General features: G+C 44.7%; 1 long non-coding RNA gene across 4 annotated transcripts in view; it reads left to right on the top strand.

Annotated features, from left to right (window-relative positions):
* LOC133154819 (uncharacterized) overlaps positions 1-23,799 on the top strand; it is a 59,052-nt gene that overhangs the window by 28,010 nt on the left and 7,243 nt on the right. For all 4 annotated transcript variants that reach the window (XR_009714544.1, XR_009714546.1, XR_009714543.1 and 1 more), the window contains exon 5: positions 20,995-21,074. This is a non-coding gene — a long non-coding RNA (uncharacterized LOC133154819). The remainder of the gene's footprint in view (positions 1-20,994; positions 21,075-23,799) is intronic.

Below are 23,799 nucleotides of genomic sequence, written 5' to 3' on the forward strand. Positions count from 1 at the left end.
GCCGTTCATTTCACGACTCCGTGGGTCAAATTGACAATATCCTGACAGCTTGTTAACAGCAAATGGGAAAATTGTGATGATTTTCATTCACTAAAAATGTTGTTATTAATTAGATTGATAGAGGGCGGCATGTAGGTATGTAGGTAGGTAGGGCGGTCGGTCGATTGGTTGGTAGGTGGTTAGGTGTTGGTAGCAAGGTATGTTAGGGTAGTCGCTAGATAGGCAGGGAGGGTGGTTATGGTTGCTTGGTCAGTCAGTAGGTTGGTGGGGTTGTACCTAGTGAGATGGGGAAGTAGATGGTAAAGGTAGGTAGGTATGAAGGGGAAAAGAAAATTGCTTGGTGCTGGGTTGGTAGGGCGGGTGGTGCTTACGTAAAGTAAGCAGCAAGGAATGTTGGTGGGAATTTTAGCAAATTGACGGAGGCAGGCAGGTACTGTTGGTAGAACAATGAAGTCCGGCCATCAAATGCTTTCATGTCCAAAATTGGTTACGCTTTTCAAATCTGTGCTGACCGTTTCCTATTTCAACTTGAGTTAGCCGACGTCATGTTTGGCGATCTGCTCGTTGTACGTGTGCACGCAATTTAGCGAGCGCTCTAAATGACCCATTTGGACAAGATGATATTTTCCGAGGGACTTGCTCACATTCGATCGCGACTCCCCGAGGCTTTCCAGGCCGGACCCCCGCCGCACGCAGAAACTGCCTCTTACACACAGCTCCAGTCTTCTGCTGCGCATGTGTGCGCGTATGTGTGTGTGTGTGTGTGTGTGTGTGTGTGTGTGCGCGCGTTTCAATCAAAACTGGAGGCCATCATCTCAGCTGGACTCCGCCTCCCGTGCTGTTTGTTATCACACACTTTCAGCCCTGCGTTCACATGAAGAAAAAAGGAGCAGAAACTAGCAAAATGTTGAAGGTCACACCGAGGTTCAGCTTTGACTCCAAACAAGTGGCAAAGCCACCGTCTTGCCCTCAGAACTTAGGCTGACTCTTTGGGCCAATTGAAGCCAAGAAAGCAGAATGGACATTGCGGCTGCACAGACTAAATCTAGTACTCGGTAGCGGCTTAAGACTCATCGAGTTCAAAAGACCTTTTGAGCACCCTTTTTTTTTCTTTAAAGCAATCTCAACGTAGAATATGCCTGGGCTAAATGTTGGTCCCTGGTATCGGTTATAAATCATCACTTAAAAGCCCGAACTACACTCAACTCGTTTTTCTTGTGAAAAAATATTTGGTTGACGCTGATGGAAAAGACCGACATCCTGATTGCGTAAGCCGGTCGTCCATCCGGAGAAGTTACGGCGTGGTTTCGTCCGCCGCCGCCGCTCGTATTTTACGTTCATCCGTCACTTCGCCATGTTGTAAAAAATTGGCCCAATTTGCTTGCTGTCCTATTTGTATTTCTTTTAGCCGCTGTGACATTTGTGTATGTTAGTTGCCAGGCCACGGTATAAATCTATATTGATGATAGGGCCGTCCGTCCCCGCGGGACGAGGCGGATGAGAGCCAATCCCGCTGCCTATTGACTGCTGTAGAATTGCTTTTGTAATATTGTTTGGGAAGACAGACGACTGGAGGGGGAAAAAAAAAAACATTCAACCGAGGTGTGATATATTTTTTTCTCAGTTTCTTTTATTGTACCTTTCTTCGGAAGATGGGGGGACTCTCAGAGGGGTGAAGAGATGAGAGATGACAGGGAAGTGTGGAAAATTACAGTGCAGAATCAATAACAAAAAAAAAAGGGCGAAGACGGTGGATAATGGAAAAAAGTTGAACAGCGGAAAAGGCGTGAATTAATATACACACGAGAGGTTAACGGTTGCGCCACAATGCGCGTGGCGGACTCAAAGACGGGAAACGTGATCGGTGTGATTGAACGTCTGCTCATTTTTGGACAAACACATTTCTGTCAATTCTACCAAGAGATGTTTTTCGTTTTCCAGTTTTTTGTGATTTGATCAATGAGACTGGAGGAGACAATCGTGAATGCTAAACTCATCTCCCATTTCAAAAAAAAAACCAAAAAAATCCTGTTGTGTTGAGAGGTCAATACGAGACATCAGAGCCAATCAGGAAACAAGCTCACAAATAATCATGGTCACCGTCAAAAGTGGAAGTTAAGGCAGCGGCTCAGAAAATGGATAGAAAATGAAGGGGCGAGTCTTTTGTGTTGATTGTTGGCCGTATTACTCATGTCCCCCAAGTTGATATGCACGCTGACAGCTACCCGAGCTACTTCTTGCCGAGTCAGCTTCTGTTGTGTCAAAGAGTCGCGAACGGCTCGGCAAACATGAACAACAAGAATGCGAGACCCGACTGCTGACCCTAACCTAACTCTAATCTCGGCACCGCTAAGAACCAAACGCTAAGACACGTAAGAAGTGATTCCTCCACGTCGTAGCAACATCCGCATTGGACCTGGTAAGCTACCAATTAGCTTCTGCTACTGCATCATCTATTAAGTGTATAGTGCGCCCTGACAATTTGGTCTGTGTGTGTGTGTGTGTGTGTTTACCCTGCTTAAGTGTAAGCACTTCCTGTCTGGGCCTGAAAAGTTTCAGCGACAGCGAGACGTTGCCGTAAAATGGGAAGATTTACATCCAAGGGGACCCAGCTTTTTGTTTCCACAATGCGGCTGATAAAGCAGAGTTATGTGCCCACAACACGCATACATGCACACGCAAACGCACACACACACACGCACGGTGTTGCAGAAACTCTCCAGCTATTGTTGTTGTCGTCGTTCATGTTGGAGATTGCTCTGTCAGCAAAAAGTGTGAACGGCGTCTCCAAGCAGTGTGGATGAGACACAAGGCAAGGAGCGAAGACAGGGATGGGTGTGCGTGTTGTTTCAGCGTGCGTGCGTGTTTATTTGCACATGCTCTCGCTTCTCCTCACTTCGCCTCGGCCCTGTCGTGTGGATTCATCAATCTCGCACCAGAACTTTCTGCAAAGGCTTAGCTGCAGATGCACAAAATACTAGTGATCAAAAAAATATTTATGGCAGCGGGCCTACTTTCTCATCAAAAACTATTCTGTCTGTCCATTGCACAAAAGCCTCGCTCTGTGTTTGCCCACATTAAAAAAAAAAAAAAAAAACTGTCATTTCGACGTGTGCAAGATTGCAGCATTGTGTAGGTGGCCGATAAACGGCGAGGTGTCATCCTCCACGGCGCCGGCCAAAGGCGAGTAACAGCAGCCGACGGCGCCGCACTTTTTACAATCGCACGCCGGGGCGCCATCATTGCCACGTTTTCTGTGTAAACAAGCACAGCGGCGGGGTGGCTCGCTCTCTAACTCGCTGAATCGTTTTTTTTTTTTCTAACCCGGCGGTGCAATCGCCCACTTACACCCCGACGTGCGTTTTGACGTGGCGCAATTGCACTCACTGGCTACAACATCACTGACTGACTCTAATGAGCTGTGTCCAAAGATAATAACCCTGTGCAACTTGATTTGGCAACCCACCAAGCTAGTCGTAATATTTGGACCCTTTCACTGGGGGACCTTCCACAACCCAACCCGAACCAAAATAACCAAAATAAAAATTAAACCCTAGAGTGGGATATGTTCACCCTAACCTACCTCCCTCCCTCTCTATCTCTATCTGTGGCGTGCTACAAATGCATCTAATACACGTTTACGTGAACGAGGCCTTTCAGATAGCACAGATACAATCCACACACACGCACACGCACACGCACACACACACAAACACAAAGAGTAAATAGAAAGTTTGGGAGTGAAAGCAAGAAAAGGGTTTAAAGGCTTTTTGTAATCTGCCATTAATTTAGCTTGCAGCAAAGCACAAGGGGGATGCTGGGAAATCAATGCGGCCTGATTGCTACATTTACACAACAGCACAAAGCGCGCGCGCTGTCCGTTTGCTTCATTCGCCTCGGGCCAAGCCGGGCCGGGCCGGGCCGGTGAGTTGGGGCCATATTGGACAAAAGCGGAGCGCTACAGCTCAATGTTTTTACGACCGTCGCTGCCGTGTGACTGATTGCTCCGTGTTAGATTGAGTACGAAACAAAAAGGCAGCAAAACGTTTTAAGCCGCGCTCGCCGCATTTGGACATCGAGGAGGAACCGCGGCTGGCAAATGTTTGAGCCTCCTCCGATGGCACTGCAGCGGCAAAACGGTCCCTTCCAGAGCTTCCGTGATGATTTTTTGGCCTTCAAAGCTCGCTCTACTACCGTGGTTGGATATGTGGCATCGCAATCTAAAAATAGATACAATGGAAATTCAGATGTAGCGTATGTGCAAAATATCAACTATTGGTCAAATTCTACAGCTGTGGCTCGCCTTCCCTACAATTGGGCGCATTACAGTACATTCATTGCGCCTTTTTTTTTTTTTTTCATTCAATGAACTCAAACTGCCAATAAAAAATAAAAAGAAAAGTTAATTTTCTATCATTTGTCCCCTTTAATGACGGCATGTCGTAAAAGGCAATCATTCTGAAAACTTCAAAAGTTCCTCCTGCCTGCCTGGAGGCTTTGGAATTCTACGGGAGTGCGCACAGCTTTCCGTTTTGGATGTTTATGGCAATAAACGCGAAGACGGCGGGAAGCGATGCGCCGCAGACGCTTTCACAGTTTTCATCAGGAATTCGCCTCGTGTGGAGACAGCAAAGAAATTACATCCCAACACGTTCATCACATTTGCATATATTCATCTTTTTTTTTTTAAATAAATTCTTGGGGCATAGTCTTCAACGACCCCCCCCCCCCCCCCCGCGCTCCCACAGAAGCGCGCGCACACACACACACACGCACACGCACACATTTGGCTGCATCCCGGTCATTAATTCCAAGCAGTGGCCAGCCAGCTTTAATGCACGCAGATGAGATTTAGAGGCCAGCTTCCCCCAACAAAGAGTCAAAAGGACAAAGCGTGGCCGTTGTGAGCTCGGCCCTTCAATGAAAGCATAAAGATAACTGTTCAATATTTATGAAAGGGTGCTGCTTGGCGCACGCACGCACGCGTGCACGCATAGCAAGACAGCACACGAAGCAAACAGCTTCCTGTTGACTCATTCATTACATCAATTGATTTAGTTGAAGTCTCCCCGGTGGTCCTTGTGTGTTATTAAGATTCTTTGTTCCATCGTTTGTGTCTGTGTGTGCGTGCGTGTGTCTGTGTGTGTGCGTGTGTGTGTGTGTGTGTGCGCGTGCGTATGCGAGAGATCATTTAAGTCATATCAGCATATACACTTGCTTTAATGGTTTTTGAAAAGTTTAGTACAGAGGATAAAGCTCTCGGGCCCAAAACACCTGCCTTTTGCAAAAATAAGACTCCGTAAAAATAAGTGACTGAACATGTTTTGGGGGCTTGTGTTGTTTTGTTGTTACTGTCGGATATGATTACAATGTTAGGTATACAGTGCAGCCACCCAAGGGTGTAGTTCCACTTTGAACCACTAGACACAAAAGTGGCAATAAAGCAGAAATGCTTTCTTTTGCTAACAAATGTATTTGTGTTCCCCAGAGCAGTCGTTTGAAGGTTTAAAATGACTAGCAGTCAACGTTTAAAACTCTTTTTCTTTTTGAGATCAGACGTAGCCATGAACAGCAAAATATTTGCCTCTTATAAAATATTTGCAGTTTTCGGAGAGGCTTTGAGTAGTTCCAGGTGCTGTAAATGCAGTTTCAAATGGCGTTGGTTTTTCATGACATTGGTGCATTTCAGGCCAGAGGAAAACTTGACGAAGCCGTGCTAAGGAAAAATTACAGTAAGGTGACAAAATGGCGAGAAAATTGCGTCGCAAAACCGTCCTGGCTTGTCCTCATCGCCTCCCTCCTCTTTGGCAGCCTTTTTTTTATTTTTTATTATTATTATTTCTGTGTGTTTTTACAGCCACATCAGTTTAAGTGCCTTCTGACTCAATTCCTGCTTTGCCGGGGCACCGCGATTTACACCCCTATTCCAGGCGAGACGCAACGAAGGTGGGGGGGGTTGGGATGGGATGCGGCTGGTACCGCCAGGATGAGCCATTACTTGTCAGATTTACAATCTTCCAGACTATCTCCCCTCCATCCAACCTCTGAAAGGTTCAAGGTTCAATTCCATTTGGAACCCGTTTAGCTGGAGCGCATCCATCGGCTTCTCACATGGCGTTGGCGTTTTACGCCTGGCGAGATCGGGGGCGTACGTCTTCGCCAGCCGCCTGATGCCGCGGCGGGAGATTTATGAGCCGCCGCTTGACAGGAGAGGGCGCGATCGTTCGATCCCCGCTGTCGTTTTTTTAAGTCAGACGCGAGGCTAACCTCGCTTCCTTGAAGGAATTAAAAGGGGGAGCAACACAAATGGGAAAATGAGAGTCAGGAATGATGACTGGGACAAGGAGTAAAGCTTTCAGGCATCCATCAAGCCTGGCGCTCGATGAATTGATGAGTAAATCAGACAGCAAACAGTCAGTCCGGGCTAACGCTCCATTAGCGGAGAGCTATGTCATCATTACACGCCATCGTCCGCAGGCCCGTGGCGAAAAATCGGCCATATATTTCCAAGCAGGCAGCGAGCACGGGCTGTCAATAATGCGAGAACTGGGACACAGAGCTTAACTTATGTCCACTGTGCCTAATGAGGGATTCCGTGTCAAAAAAAATATATATATATATATATAATAAATGTGTATTTATTTATTTACTATAATGTAGTGCCCCCGAGCATTTTGAGGCCAACGGAGAAGGCCCGGCTGCTCCTCTTTGTGTCCGCTTACACTCCCTGTGACTGCCATCCAATACAATACATGTTGTAAGCCAAGAAAATTTTGCAGTGTGTGTGTGTGCGGATGTGTGTTTGTGTGTGTTTTTGCACTCCAGGCTTGTCATCCAATATAAAAGCGGACACCTTCTTGCCCGGATATATTGATCACCGCATTAAACGGGATTTAGAGTTTAAGAGAATGGGAATGTGCTGAGACAGTTTCTGCGGGGCGGCTAATGGACTGTATGACTTATATAGACATGCACTCGCGTGCAATGTATGGAGCGCATATGTATATAAAGGAAAGCGACAGCTGCAGCTCTTGCACTTGCTCTATGCCGCTCAAGGGACTGCTTAGCCCAGTGATAATGTGCCTTTTTACGTTTTGCATAAAAGCTGCAGTGTCATTTATGAGTGAAAACCTGCTAGCGGCCTGTAACACATTCCCGCTGATGTCGCCAAAGCGCAAGGAGAGAGTAGCGATGGGCAATCAGACGGCCCACGATGGACTTTCCATCTTCTTTACTTTCATTTCATGAATCGTTTTAGCCAGGCCGGTCATGACTTGAGCTGCAGTCGGGCCATCACCCCGTGAGTCAAGCTAGGTTTTGAGCTAGGTGATTGGAATAGTCATTAACTCCGATAGGTCGTTAGTTGGTTAGTCCACCACGCCTGGTCAGTCAATTAGTTGATCAGTTAGTTAATTGGGTGGTCGGTCGGTTAAATAGTTGATTGACCGTCTGTTCAGTCGGTCACTTGGTAAGTTTGACAGTGACCCAGTTATCTGCTAGTTTGTTAGGTAGGTGTTTGGTGTTTAGTCAATTGCTCAGTCAGTTGATCGAGTAAATGGTCAGGAAGTTAGTTTGCCTGTCTCTCAGTCACTCACTCACTCAATTAGAGTGAGAGTTAGTTGGTCAGTTAGTTAGTTTGCTGTGAAGGAAAGGGTTAGGAAAAATGGATTTATCTGTTCCACATAACTTGGTTGGTCGAGCGACACGTAGACAGTTCAGACATCCATACGATGACACACTTCTTCTCGCACTGCCATGTTTAATACGCAGCCACGCTGGCAGCGATGCAAATAAACCCATCTGCGGAACACGTGCGTATTTCCGCTTGTTGTTTTGCGGCGGCTCGCTCGGGAGCGCGGGAGCTTGAAGTGGGTTGAACACCAAACCTGATATCCCTTTTCAGACAGTCCCGAGGGACGCTATCTGTGCTCCGTTGATACCGTCTGTCTGTCTCTGGGCGAGGCGAACGGAAATAATCCCGTTGTTGTCTGGCAGCTCGCTCATCTGCCTCAGTGGAATTGATTAGCCCCAAAAGGTTTGCTTTGGAATTCACAGTTACGGCCTCAGACTATATTTTTGTTTGATCACTTGTGCCCGCTGGACGTTTTATTAGGTATACCTGCGCAATCGGGCCCGTCTTCTTCTCATAGCGCTCGCCTCTCCGCTTTATTGCAAACCATCTTTTTACATTTCGCCATCTGTCATTGGTCCTAACTTTTACAGGAGCAGGAAACAACAGACCGAGAAGACTTTTAATTGGCCTACAGAGAATAATGGTGTGGTTGAAGGCAAACACAAAATAATTAAAAAAAATATAAAAAGAGAAGGGGGGGGGGGGATAGCAGGTGTTTGATGCTGGCTTGCTAGCTCTGAAGATTACCGCGGTACCCCCGGGCATCCCCCAGGGGCCCACAGAGGGCGCCAGAGGGTCGGTGGAAAATATGCCTAATGGTGTTGTTTAATTTCCGCGGTGAAGCTCATCATTTAGAACATAAGACGACACACCTAAGGAAGCTGAAAATGTTATTACATTGACAGCTGTGCCTTTGAAATGTGAGTTTTTTTTCTTTTTCTAGTTTTAGTCAATTTTTTTGGTCCAGAAAATAAGACCTAGCCTTTTTTTAAATTTTTTTTTTGTTTGTTTTTCATGTATGTGTTTTTTTGTTTTGCAACATAGCATTCGCGTTGGGTAAAAATGTCACTTTAAAGAGTGATATTGCGGTTCATGTTGTGTGAAGTGCAACCTGGCAGGTACATAAACGACCAGCCAGACGAGTGAAGCCAAGCCAGCTCTGCCACACTGACATGTCACCATCGTATAATCGTGTGTGTGTGTGTGTATATATATGTATATATATATACATTAAGGCTTGCGTGAAAACAACAAACTTACGTCACTCGACTTCCTTTTAGTCTTCCAATTTATTTGTCTTATTTTTCCAACCTCAATTTAAAATGCGAGGCTCGCTTTGGTGGCACCAGAGCCTTTTTTTTTTTTCGGCGCCGTCACGTGTCGGATTAATGTACACTTACCGGAGACGACAACGGGCGAGGTGGCTTTTCAACCTCTTGGGCGAGAAATCCTTCATGTCTTGGAGAGAAAAAAACAAGAAGAAGACTCATTCTCTCGCAATTTCTCACTCGGTTGCTTCTGGCAGTCCGTCAGACGCTCACGTGCCCACGCCCGAGTAATCCCGCCATCGCGCGGCCTGTTAAGAGGCTAATTACAAACTATATTGGCCGTCAGGCTCCTAATCCTGCCGCGCCGTTGGCGTCGGCCTATTAAGGACCTCCGGGGATTACGCTAACAATCGCCGCGGCTCTTTGATGCCGACCGGGGGATCGGCGTTAAAGTGCGCGGCCGACGTCCCTGAGGCGATTGCTAAGTTTTTTTTTACAAGGAAAGGTTGTGACACCAGAATTAAGCCGGACGTCGGGCCGACGACGGATCGTTTGCGGTAGTCGCCCGGCGAGCTTCTCACTGGCGAAGTTAACAAAATCCAATTCCGCCTTGAGAGAATTAGCGGCAAAATTGCTTCATCCCGATCAAGTTAGCGTTTTAAACTCAGAGCTTTGGATCCGGCATAAAAGTATTGTATTTTTTTTTCAGCCATAAATGTTTAATCGTTCAAAATTGTCAATGAGAAAAAAAAGCATTTTGACTTTAACGTGAGGAATGCATTTTCATGACAAAAAAGCTTTTGTGGAAGCGCTCGTTGCAAATTGTTCCTCCCCCATATGATTTTGCATAAAAATACTCTACACTTTTTTTCATTTACAAGATCACATGGAATCAAGAAACAAATTAACATAACAATAATTTGTTTTTTAGGTTTTTTCCCCATTTCTAAGATTCTGATTCCATGAGATCGTCTTCCTTTTCTTTGGAAAGACTTCAAACACAAGAGCCTTTTGTATCAAACAAGAACTTTTTATTTCTTGGCACATTTTGCTCAAATCAGAATACAAATGGAAATGGCTTTTCTGCCTCGACCGAAAAAGCGGCAGCTCCTCCCAGCAAATGGCGACGTCGACTGGCATCCAAGTCGTGACTTGCCTTTTACAAGCCTTGCCTCTCTCTTCCTGCCATTTTTATAGCTTTCCATTTGTGCAAGGCGCTTGAGGAAAGCAACCATTTGGTTTGCCACCATCTTGCACAACCACTGCCTTTTCTTCGACAATAACAAACGTGACGATAAAGCCACCCCCGAAAAACATTCCCACGATGCATCAGCACGGCGGAGGAGGTGGAGAGCGAGGAAATCATGGAAATAGCAAAGCTAAAAAGCTCACGGGCAAATTAGGGACGGAAAGGAAACGTGAGAACGATCTTTGGGTGGGTGTGGAGCGTCTGTCAGGTGTTGTGGGGGGGGGGGGGTAGCCAAGCAGCCGGGCAAAATGTGCAAAGAGGAGGCGGAGGTGACTGCTGGCTCTCCGGTGTCCTCCATCTTTGATGGAAATGTACTTTGGCATCTCCGCTCACACGCAATTAGAGTCCTTGCTAGGCCAGCACGCGCACATGAAATGGCCGCTTAATGACTTCCTCGGCAACGGCGGCCCTCCATCTGGAGCGTCTTGTTAAATCCCCTCCCCCCGCTTCCACCCCGCTCGTCGATGACGCCACCTCTTGGCCGTCACGTGAGACCTCCGCCTGCCGTCTCGCATCGTTCTCAGCGTGCTTTACGGGTTCGGCCTGGCGCCTCACTTTTTGCCAAGCCAACGGGTGGCGCATCAAAGTCTTTGTAAGCGGATTTTTTAACACCGTGACATATAAAAAAAAAATAATAGCCTCGGCAGCGGAAAAGTTTCGAGTGTGAGGAGTATCCGAAAAATCAAGACAGTAAATTTTTTAAAGGTTGAATGAAGGGTGGGCGGCTCGGTGGGGCACTGGGTTGCACGTCTGATTCGCAGTTAGGAGGGTGCGGGTTCGATTCCACCTCCCTGTGTGGAGTTTGCATGTTCTCCCCGGGCCCGCGTGGGTTTTCTACGGGCAGTCCGGTTTCCTCCCACATCCCAAAAACATGCTTGGTAGGCTGATTGAGCACTCCAAATTGCCCCTAAGTGCGAGTGCGTAGGATTGTTTGCCTCTGTGTGCCCTGCGATTGGCTGGCAACCGGTTCAGGGTGTCCCCCGCCTCCTGCCCGATGATGGCTGGGATAGGCTCCAGCACACCCGCGACCCCCGTGGGGACTAAGCGGTTCAGAAAATGGATGGATGGATAGATGAATGAAGGGTCGTGAAGTTGACAGAGATAGGCAGCATGTACACCATATGAGAATGGACCTATTGTGGCCGCGTCGCGTGCTGTGGCGTGATGTGGCGTGATGTGGCGTGACGTGGCGTGATGTGAGGCTTTGCCACCTCGCTGGGGAGGGACCACTTTGGATATGTGAATGCAAAGATGTGCATTTGTGTGTTTGTGCAAGACCTCAACAAGCTACACGTGCACTCTTGTCGTACGTTGACACTGGCAGCACGTGCGCACACACTCACACACACATGGACGTGCCCACGCACACACAAACACACACGCTGTCAGTTGTACTTTCCTGTGCTATTTGTCTCCAGTTTGTGGAGGCTCACAAGAGAGGAATGACACAAGGGTGCTCATGCAAGCATTCTTCCCACAGAAAGCATTTTTATTTTCATCCTAGGGTTGAAATTTTGCCTTTCTAAATGTCTCAGGTTGAAAGAGGAGATATTTTTTGCCGAGTTTTTGCATGTCCAAAAATCTTTGCCACTTGAGATTCATTTTTGGATGTATTGTATTGTCATGGAAGAGCAGCATCGAGCGTAGTAACTTTGACGTATAAGACACAAAACTAACTTACGACATAATGATTCTCATGTCAGTTTTCTTTGAAAATGTATACAAAAACCAAAAGATGAATTTTCATTTAAAAGTAGAGTTTTTTTTGTCAAAAAGTTGCGAGAATGTTCATATATTCTGAAAATAGTTAATTTTACAAAAAGTTATTTTATTATAAATAAATGATTTATTTTTTAAAAAGTTGGATTTGGAAAAAAAAAAAATGAAATGAAATGGAAAATCTCATGACTTTTGTGTGAATTTCTTTTTTGTTTTTTAAAGTGGTTTTTTTTTGCACTTTTTTCACCTCTTTAAGAGGCAGGCCTGTTAGCTTCTGGGCTAACACTCATTTTCATTTAGCATTTTCCTTTGCGGCATTTTAAAGGTGGCATTCTCCATTTGGCAACATGTGCAAAGGTGGACGTAGCGAATGAGCGCGGGAAAGGGAACATAACCCGCCAATGTAAAGGCGGAGGGCCCGTCTACTCGCCTGCCTGCCGTCTTTTCATCAGCGAGCGAGCGTGGGCGACCGCGGCGGTGACGCCGGCGTCGTCTGATATTGCCACTCGCTGCCGTTATTAATACAGTCACTCTTTTATTTATTCATTAGTGAGCTCATATTTTATTTATACGCGCTTGCCTTTTTTACTTTTATTTACGGCGAAGGATGCAAAGCTTTGCAGTCGACGCTGTCAGTGATAGAGTTTGATCAAACCATCAGATGCTGTGTGTGTGTTCATGCGTGTGAATGTGTGTGTGTGTGTGGGGGGGCAGTCAAAGAGATAAAATAAAAAGAGCAAAGAGTAGAACTGTAAGCAAAGATCCTCCTCATTATGTACATATTGACAGGAAAGTCGTTTTTTGAAACGGGTCGGGACGAGGAACACAGAAACGGACGCATATAAAAACAATCATCTCTTACCAATAAAAAAATAAAGTTCAAAATACTTAAAAAGACAACTAACTATATTTATATAGGAAAAAAATGAAGTCGTTTGTTTTGGTCTTTGTCAATGAATATGATGCTTGAGTTGTTGGGGTATATTTGATTTTTTTGATTGGCACTGGTTCCGATTCCGCTTTTGGTATCGATACATCTCTACTCACCGGATTCATTAGCGCATCCTGTACGTGTCACATGCGCACGTATGTTCGCAACAATCGCGTGAACCATTTTCACTTGATTACATTTGCACTTTTTTCCCTTCCTTTTGACTCTTTCTGGATGCACTCAATGAAATGAGTAATGACTCCGCCAATAAAACATGAGCATTGATTGGATAAGGCGTGCACACACACATGCACGGATCAATGGCGTGCGAGCTAATGGGCTGTCATGACCCGTACATCGAGCCGAGAGCGTGAAGGCCTTGATGTGCGCGGAAAAGCCCGGAGGGATGAAACTCGCCTGCAAAGGCCCACACGCGCATGATTTAACTCTCGTCATTCCCTCTTCCCAATTCTGGATGAGGCTTAGAAAATGGTGGCCACAAACCCAAATGGCTGCCTTCCTCAACCCCTCATCTGTGTCCGCCATCATCTCGAAGCGAGCAATTGCATTTGGAAGTGCTGCTGTGGAATTTTCCAGGGGGCGCCACTGAGTGACGCCTGCATCCTTTTGCTCGCCAGTGGCGCATTTGCCGACTTTGATCTTTTCCTTACTGTGTTTACAAAACGGTGCATTTGCCATCATTCCCCAAGAACCCCCCACCACAAGAGGGCACCAATGATTGACCATAGAAAATCATTTCATAGCCAGAATTTTGATGCCGGAAATTGCGGGAGTGTCCAAAGTGTCCATTTCCCAAAAAGAAAAAAAGTCCTCAGCGCCCATTTCTTTCTTTTCATTATCCGCGCTTGCCTCCGCCATACGTCTTCCCACCACCCACGTTCGTTACATCTCGCCGAGCAGGTGTGGAAACAATGAATCGAAAAAGTCAAGATGAAGAAACTCTCCGACATCCTGTCGCCGACTAGAAAACGCCTCTCAGCGCTTTTTCCCTGGTCCCGATCCAATTTAGCTTTCCCACTCTTTCCCCCACCCCTCCAATTTTGTTCTTTCTTATGACTCCCCCCCCCCTCCCGCTCCTCACCTCCATCTTTCCCCTCACCTGCTATCTTTGGCTAGCAACATGAAAGGCTAAGCTACTCGCCCATCGCCAGGGGAGACGTGGGGCAGAGAGTTAATTAACTTGCTATCTAGCGCTCACCCTTAGCGCAAATTGGAACTCTTAATAAGAGTACACCAATATATTGGGGCCCCGGTTATCAAACTGGAGTCCCTGAGGCCTCTGGGAAGGGAGGCCTTCTTGCGGGGCCGGGGGTCGGGTGGCTTAAAAATTATCTGCGATATACTGAAACACCGCGAGTAACTGAGGCCCACCCAGGACGCTTTGTAATTGCCGCTTGTAGTTGTTTACTTGTTCACTGTTAGAAAAGGTGGCAAAATGAGAAAATTAAGCTCCTTCCCTTACGTATAACACTTCCGTGGCCACAAGATGGCGCCAGAGAGATATTTTGTGTTAGAATGCTTTTAGCCAGAAGCACAAGGAAATTACACCTTCAAACTACCGTCGAGCGACACAGACGCAAATCTGCATCCTTCGATTCGCAGATTCGTGGATTTTTTTTCCACCCCAATATTTTTATATTTCTTTTACCCCCCTTGGATTGTTTTCCCAAGGTCTCGGTCTGCGTGCGGCCCGCAGACCGCCGGTTGCCCCTCCCTCCTCTACATGCTGGTTTATGTTTAATTGGTTATGCAGGGTGCTATGTGGAAAAATGTCCCCGTAGCCCAAAAGTTTGAATTAGCAAGCGCTTACATTCAATAATCCTCTTGTTGGGGATGGGCTAGGAATAAAAAGTGCAAAAAAAAAAAAAAAAATTGAAGCGGTAGCGCCTCAGCAAGGTGTCGGGTGTAATTTCACGCGTTAGAAGCCGAAGCCCACCTCGCTCCGTCTGCCGTCCCTCTGGCCGTTTTCCTCCGTGCGCCGCCCAAACCCTTTGAAGGCAACTTTTCTTATTAGCCTGGCACAAAAGGCAAGCAAGAGACGTGCTTTGGCAAACGCTCGCCTCGCCGCCTCGCTTGTTGGTCCCGCGGGGGGGCCGGCTAGGGCGGAGACTCCAATGGAAATCGTCAGATGCTTTTTCCGCCCCAACCTCGCTTACCTTTTTCGACTGACGTGAGGGCGCGCTCCATTCGTCACCGACCGTTGACATCTTGATGTCTCGAGCCCCCCGTTTGTGGCCGTTTGAGGCCTGACCGAGACACCCGGCAAGTGTTTGCCCTTTGAAGTGAAATTGGACACTGGGGGGAGGGCAGGGGGACAAATTCCGCTGTGACATGTGACCAATACGCGGCGGCGCTTGTCTGAATCAAAATGAAGGAATTTATTTTCTCTGACGGCTCCCGCTGGACGTGTAACCATAATCTGCGTTGCCAGTGTAAATCAAATAAAATGCGATTTCAGTTGGTCAGGCGGGAATGTCCTCGTTTGCTTTGTAGCCCTCCTTTGCGCTCCAAATGAAGCGAGTCCTTGAATGATTTGTAATTGAGTCGTTCGACTCCCCAAGATGGGAAGACGAGGCGAGCGAGCCAGATGAAAGGAGCTGGGCCCAATGATGACTTGCAATGGAAGCCGAGGATCCGCAAATGGAATCACAGGAAGAAGACCGTTCTGCTAATCATACAACCGTTCCCAGAAGAAGAAACGCTACGTCATTTGCGTTATATGCAATTTGCTGATTTGTTAGTTCTCCCACTTGCCCTTGCTTTTTGTCGCAGTCCAACAAACAAAAGAGCCCAAAGGTTATCAAATCTGCGACTCAATGTGCTAAATAACCCAACGTTGGCTAGCATTGGTTGGCTAATAGTTTTAAGTCAGACTTGAAGCTTAGCCATTGGTGGGCAAAAAACGTGAGCTTGTCCCTTTTTGGGGGTTTTACACTCCAAAGTCTCATATCTATTCATTGCAAGCACCGGTTTGAATTGCAAAAAGGCATCTCCAATTTCCCAATGTAAACAAGCAAGCGTTCAATCCTAATTTTTCAACGCCGTAGCCAAGAAAGTCCCAAAGTCCTGAAATTGGCCCCTGCAAGTCGTGTGACTGGAGAAATCTTCCTGTGATGAAACGATGAAAATGTTTGCGATCTGACGACTTGTAATCACCGAGCGGCGCCGAGAACAAAAGCCCGAGCGGCACGACAACGGCGCCGACGAGGTGCGTGGCGATAACGCATTGCTTTCTCCATCAGCAGTTTTGGGAAGCTGGAGGGCCGCCGAGGTTCACGTCCGCATTGATCAGCGATGCTTTCCGTTTTCAACTTCAGACACTCAACTTTCTTTTTTCCAATGGAGAAATTACCGTGCGCCCTATATTTGATGTGATGGAACTTTCCGGAATGGATGCGTAATGAGCCGGCGGGCCTGCGAATCAGTGAAGGGAAAAAGTAATTTAAAACACAGTCCCGCTCCAAAGTGCCGATGTGGCGTGATTTCCTCGGTGACTTCAAACGTACACTCTGATTTGATTTGAGTGATTTATTTTTTAAAAGAAATATTTGCTTAGCGACGAGCGCAAAACCTCGGCGATTGGGAACGTTACGCTCAACTTCTCGTGGGGGAAGTCGGTCCAATCGACCGATGATCCAAGACGGGGGTCAGCAACATGATGACGGAGGGCACCGGGTGGTCCCCGGGACCGTCACCCGCGGGCCTCCTCCCAAAATAGCTCACCGGTCGTGGGAGATTGTGATTTTGTCGCTGTCAAAGTGATCATTTGAAAATACAAACGTTGACTGTTTTATAGGAATACTGTTTTCCCATTCCTTGAGCATCAACATGACGCGGGCGGAAAACTTTTCACAAAGCAATGTGGCTCCAAAAAGAGCAGATTTGTTATTACGATCTCAAACGGTCAGTCTCAAGTTAGTTCAGTTGGCATAGTGGTTTACTGAGCTCGGGGGGGTTTGTGAAGTTTTGCCCTTGTGTGATTTTTCAGTTTCTATTGTCACACAAACTATTCTGCGGCTCTGGTTTGGAAAAGAAAAACATGTTGCCACTTGAAGAGAAGCTTGCTTCGATATTTACCTCGCAATAACAATCAAGCAATCGACTGTGCCTGTCAACCAGAAAACAAGCCAGGCCCTCAGCAGCGAATATTCTCAGAAAGTTAAAATGATGACCACAGTAGATTCTCAATCTGGATTTTAATGAGTTGTGATTTTCTTGGAACTTTCAAGGTGCTTTCGCTTCAGCTGCCTTTCAACTACCAACATAAAAATCTAATATCTATTCTTTAGAATCTCTTTGGGAGCAAAACGTTCGAGCCTATTCTCTCGGTTCTATACGTGGATGTCTTCGTTTCCAGCGCAGCATCAAATATTCGACGCCTTTGTCTTTGCGGGTGGCGGCGGGGAAGCGTCGTCAGCGTTTGAGACAGACGGCGTGATGAATGAGAGTGATTAATGCCTCCGACGACCCCCGAAAAAAAAGCGATTCTTTTGTTCCTGTTAATTATTCAGGCCGTCCCTAGAATAACGATAATGTCATCAATTCTTTATCTGCGTGCTAGAAATGCGAAAAAATGTACAAATGCAAAGGTGAGCGGGCGGACAATAACTCTGGTCGACTTCCTGGCTTTGCATTTTAGAGTTCGGGTTCAAGAGTGAGGATTGAAGGCTGGCTGGTCATTGTTTTCCATAATAAAAGCAGATGTTTGGAAAAGATTAAACAAAAGACAATGAAGGACGGCTTTCAAGAAGGACGAGAGAAATGATTACTTCGGAGAGCCTGAAGATTTGGACAATGAAAAAATAGATTCTTCAGATTTGCAGTGATTCATTTGATCATTAATATTTGGTTGATTCATCGACTAATTATTTGAAGGCCTTTTATGAAATTCTTCTTTTCTGTTGACCCAAAAAACCCTCAGTCGGTGCAACCACCCTATCGTTGTGCTCAATGAACGCCAAGTGTGGCTGGATGACGGCAAATAGGTTGTTGTCGAGAGAATAGTCAGGCGCAAGTGCCGATTAATTCTGGCACGCCGGCGTCTTTGTTTAGTGTCGGTGTACTTTTGGAATGCCTGGCATCCTCTCTTGGCTCCGGGCTGGGCCTCGGATCACAAGCTGGCAGCCGAGTGGAAAGAAGGATCTGAAAGAAGGCAAGCTCGTTGGCTGCTCCTGTCTTTCTCTGCAAACTTTTGATTTGAACTGCGCTTGAACTAAAATGGAGCCTAAATGCCGCGGCAAACAATGATTATTGTCACTCTCGTTTTTCGTTCCCTGGACCGGCAGTAAAATACAAATGATAATCGCCTTTGCTCCACCTGACTTTTCTTAAACTATCAATTTTGTGATATAGTTGCCTTGTTCCCTAATTGGTCAGTTCATTAGCTACTTACCTTGTCATTTAGCCAATCGGTTGATTAGTTTAACCCTTGATTAGCTAGTTTGTTAAGTAGGTGGTTTATTTGTTACTTTTGTTTGCTAGTTAGTCCATTACTTACAGTATGAGCTAGTTTATGACTGGGGTCTTCTTGTATTGTTTTAGTTCGCGAGTTATTGTGTATGAGTTTGTTAGCTAGTTAATTTGGTTTGCTAATGCATTAGTTTGTTTTTACAGTCCATTAGTAGGCTAGTTCATCATTTGGTAGATTCAAATTCTCATAAGAGTTATTGTTTGTTTATTTGCTAGATTAGTTTATGAGCTTGCTGGTTGGTCAGTTAGTAGATAGCAAGTTAATTATTTTCTTAGCTATCTAGCCAGCAAGCTAGCTACTTGGTAGTTGGCTTGTCTATTTGTTATATGTTATCTAGTTTATTTATCATTTTAGTTCAATGGCTCTCTTAGTTAGCTAGTAACAAGTATGTTAGTCCATATTTTTGCAGCTTTGTTTTAGGTTAGTTAGCTTTTTACATTGTTACAAGTTAGCTCGTTTATTGACTCGCTAGCTTTACATGCCATTTAGTGTACAAGGACCACCTGGCTTGTACCTCTGTTGTTTGGCCTCCGTTGAATTTGATTTTGTCATTCAAAATTGCAGATTACATAACACAAAGAGAAATAAAAATTATTCAAAGAAACTTTTTTCATCCTTACTAGTGTTGTCTATCTTGCTACACAGAGGGACCCCCCTCCCCCCTTCCCAATTTCTAAACAAACGCTAATGCCAAGGAGCACTCTGAAGCTTAAAGTCGTTTTTCCGAAAGTAACATTGTAAAAAAATATCCCAAACTCTTAGTGGAGTGATAAATTAAATCCTCAGTGTGCCTCCTAAGTGCTTCATCACAGATTAAAGCAAGTAACACTCAACAAGTCTTAAATTCTCAAAGGCTTGATAATTCTGTTTTAAGGCAAATGACTATTTTGTGATGTGCGTGTGTTGGGGAAGGTGTGTATGTGTGTGTGTGTGCATCACAAAGTAGCTCCAGGACTAATGATCTCTATCATTATTGTTACAAATTAGTGTAGTCTTTATCACCACAGTGCGTTGTGATTGGCTGCTTCCAAGCTCGTGTGATCCGACTATGCTCGCGTTAAGTGATCTTGCATCAACGCCATAACGGAGCATACTTCTTCTTGGGGTCTAAAAATAAATGCACTTAGTCTGCCGTGCAGTCATTGAGAGTAAAAGTGTCTGCTAAATAGCGTTTAGCATACTGTATGGCTGCCATTAGCGCCGAGCGTGTCATTTATCTGTCCGTTGGGCGCCATTTAGGCCGGAAGTCGTCAGGCCAGATGACATTCGGACACTCGGCGGCTCCTTACCGGGGGGCCAAGGGTGCAAAAGGGACAGGGCAAGTTATGCCCTAGTTTTATGCATTTATTTGGAAACTCTTTGGCCAAATCCAAACCTCATTCAACTCATCCAGTGCAAAAGCTAAAAAACAAAAAACAGCAACAAAAATTGGAGAGTCACCTCGATTTATTGTGGCTTATCAAAGTACCTTTTATCCAAGAGGACAGTGAGGGCACAGTGCAGCAAAGTGGAGACTGGGGAGTAAAACATTGCAGCATCAAGCGTCATATTTGATCAAGTTTTTGAATCAATATTTAGGTACGTGTACAAATATTTAAAAAACATGCAGCCCAAAATACAAAAATATTAGATGAAAAAGCATGCACATCATGGAATTTGTAAAATATATATTTTCACACGAAAAATGGACATAAGTAATATAAAATACCGGAGAAATAATTGAAGAAAAATCATGGATAATGGATAAAATCATGGATAAAAGAAATGTAAATGAATTGTGCCCTTGAAACAGAAAAAACATTTCATTTCGGACAATATAGATGACAATCCAACTTGCGCTGGCGACTGTGGGAAGTGGAGGTAAAACACACACACACACACACACACACACACACACACACACACACTACACACACACGCGCACACACGACAGTAGCAGTATTCGCCGTCCGCGCCGCAACTCTTCTTCTGTCCGTTTAAACACTATCAGCATCAATTGACTGTCAGCTTTTCCCGCGGGACAATAAATCATCCAATTAACACTCAGCTAATGGGCACCAGTGTAATTAGAGCTGTCAGCGCCCCCTCGTGCCCCGCCCCTCCCTTCCTTCGTTATTCCAATGTGCAGAGTCAACTTCTCTTTTAGTGCGACTCATTTTGCCCTGCTGATTGCTACTCAAAACGCACGCACACACAGACACACACAGACACAGACACAGACACAGACACACACACACACCTTTGTAAGATTAGCATAAAGGAGCGGCGAGGGAATACGGCATTTAATGACCGCCGCTTGTAAACACGAGCATGCTAGCGTGTCACTGACAGACAAGACACTCAAGCACATTTCTGTCACAAAGAAAAATAGAAATGCCCTTGCAACACAAAACACACTCAGCGGCTAACGCTTAGCTGCTAATTGTATAAATATTGGCGATGGAAAAAAAGATGCATCACAACTATCCCAATCGCATACAATCATTTGTTTCCTTGATATTTTTTGTTCTAATGTTCCTTACATGTCTGTCTTATGTATTTTGCAATTTTGGCTCAATATTTTGTCCTAGTATTTATTTCTTGAGCTGCATTTATTTGTCTCTTTAAATCCAGATGTTCATTTCCATTTTTTTGTTTGACCAATACCAGTACAAATGTTCACTCTTTGGGTATTCTTCTTCACTATTTTTGTCATATTTGCAGAGGTGTCATGATACAAGAAGTCATACAGGAGCTACCAACACTTAGCTGATAATCATCGGAGCAAAAGAAGGAAGCCTCAGGTGAGAAAACTCAATTAACTGCATCGTGACAATCTTTAGATTTCTTAATCTCTTGTTGGAAATTTTTCTGAGCGGCTGCCAATCAATCCAGAAAATGAACCAAGAAACTTTTTTGAGGGAGGATTTAATTTTTAGTTTTTTTTTCCTCAACAAATTGTCATTACATTTAGAATTAAAAGAAAAGAGTAGAATGTTAAAAAAATCTGAAAAATATCTAGGATTTTAAAAAATTATAATTTTTTTTTATTTCATAATGTGGACGTCATTTTGTTTATATCTTGGCTACATTTTTTTTAAATGAAAAACGTGTTACTGTTTTAGTTTAGACTTAGAGCAATACGAAAAGAAACATTTCCATGTCAAAAACAAATCTGATATTTTTTAGTCTATACTTTTCTTGTGGTTTTCATGATTAGAAAATCTCTTATTGAAAAAAACAATAGAGAAAATGTCATTTTAAAAGGATTTTTTGTAGCAAAATGAATTTTGGGAGACTCTACTCTGTTTTACATTCATGTATATATTTTTAATAGTTTTATTTTCAAAAGAGGAAAAAAATGGGCCCTAGTTCCTGCAAACTGTAAAGCCTGAATTGAATTGCTTCATGAGCAGAGCCTGAATGTGGAGTCGTAACTTACTTGAAGGAGGTCGTAAGAGCAAGATGTATTTTATTAAGATTGTTATGCAATTGTTTACATTTAGATCTGTTAAAATAATTCTGCATGCTGGTCAGCGGAACAAAAACTTTCAAAAAAAGTTTGAACTACATGTGCATATTTGCTGACCATTATCCCTGATTTTGCCTCCTTGTGAATTTTGCCTTGGTGGAGCTCCCCACATTGTCCTGGCACTTCATTTGCCAGCCCACACGAACCGCAGCGGTCTTGCGCTCAAAATCAACATTTGTGGCAAGCTGGGCTTCATTGTTTTGACAAAAACACACAGCAGCAAAGATGTTTTATTCATCCAGTCGACTTACTTAAGCAAAACAAAAAGTCATGAGAGCAATTGCTTGTGTCAGTCGCGCGTGACCAAATTTGGCCCGCACTGAAAAACAGACCGCCGCAAAATTAACAACCCGTAGACGCCTAGGCTACATCCACCATGTAAAATAATGATTTGGAGGGAATAAAAGTTTCACCAGAAGAAAAAAAAAAAAGTTTTTTATTTTAATTTTTTTTTTTTTTTTTTTTTTAACAAAAGTCAGTTTTTCAAAATATCTTTTTTAATAAAAACAAGGTTTTTTTTTTGTTTTGTTTTGTTTTTTGACAAAACAAGCCAGTCATTTCCTTCATTTAGTAGAAACAGACAAGTCATTTTCTGCTCTCTCAGACAACATTTGAGATGCCTGTCTGATAAACAACATTGCCGCCTGACATTTTAACAATGGTGGGAAAGGTTCTTGCCATGTAGGTGATAATTGATCAACCGGGAATGAATTCATTTAAGAAAAGCCAAAAAGGTCTTTGAATTGAGCCTTTTAGCTTATGGTGGTTGGGGGAATGTCCAATCTGTACCGACTCTGACGTAACTGCAAAGTTTGATACAGAAATGACGAAATTATGTTTTTCTTCACGTTTAGCCCCCAATGCCTGTTTAAAGCAGCAGTCCTGCAAAAAGCATGAAAAGAAGCCATACGCACCAAATCTACCTTTTTGCTTTAGCGGCAGCCGTGTGACATTTATACACAACGCATATGCGTGGTCCTTTTCTCAAAGACACTTATCAAAAAATGACAGTGCTTTCCTTCAAAATGCCTTTTTCCCCTCATTGCCAGACTAGGATTATATTTTTGATTATTTTGCATTCTGTTTTAACAATTTATATCGAAACTCTTGTGTGTTGTACGTGTTCCATATGTCATACGGAATCCTGGCATTTCACGGGTGGACAAAGAAAGGCAGGAAAGCCAAAGATGTCGTTTTTCTTATGAAACTTACTCGTGCAGATGCTAAGCAACAGCTGGGCACGTATTGTCGAGACCAAAACAAGCATCAGAAGAATGTCACTTGATGCCGCTCGGTCCTCCGCCGAGGCTTAACGCTAATTCTCAAAGGCGGCGGTGTCCTCCCTGATAAAACTAGCAAAAGCCAAGAAGGGCGTGTAGAGATGGCGAAGCAACAAAAGCAAGATGACTACAAGGCCGCAGAGAAACAACTCAAAGAGATGCTAGATGGGTGCTATAGTTTATGCTATAAATACAGTCCCGCGTCTGTGGCGCCACCTAGAGGAACGTGTGCATCAGGATGGAGGAGAAAAGTTGACAGCGCAAAGAGCAAACACCAGGTAGAAAAGCCACTGACGTTGAACTCGTGCATTAGAGTCAAAATGGCTTTTGTTCTTTCCCCAAAGCTTGTTTTCTCCGCTTTTTTGTCAGAAACCGGTAGTTTCATGCTCTACTGCTCATCATCGATGAAAGGAAAAGGCTAAAAAGAAAATTTTTCTTTTCTGCGATTAACATTCCGTGACCCGTAAGCCGCCACTTGCCCATCCCTGATTTGGAATGCTCCAACGTCCTTTGTGTTTGACTCACAAAAACACAACATAGAACAACACATGACAGAATACCCTGTAAGGTAAAGCCAATTGGTGCTGGCTCCTTTCTTCTATCGGGGCAATATTTTCTAGGTCAGAGATGGACGGGAAAAAATGTATTCCATATTTCTTGTGCTATTGTATGGCTTGGCAGTGCAGGATGATGTGATTTCAAGGTGACTGCACGGTG

Source organism: Syngnathus typhle, linkage group LG5 (genome assembly GCF_033458585.1).
Source record: "Syngnathus typhle isolate RoL2023-S1 ecotype Sweden linkage group LG5, RoL_Styp_1.0, whole genome shotgun sequence".
NCBI classification, from domain to species: Eukaryota; Metazoa; Chordata; class Actinopteri; order Syngnathiformes; family Syngnathidae; genus Syngnathus; species Syngnathus typhle.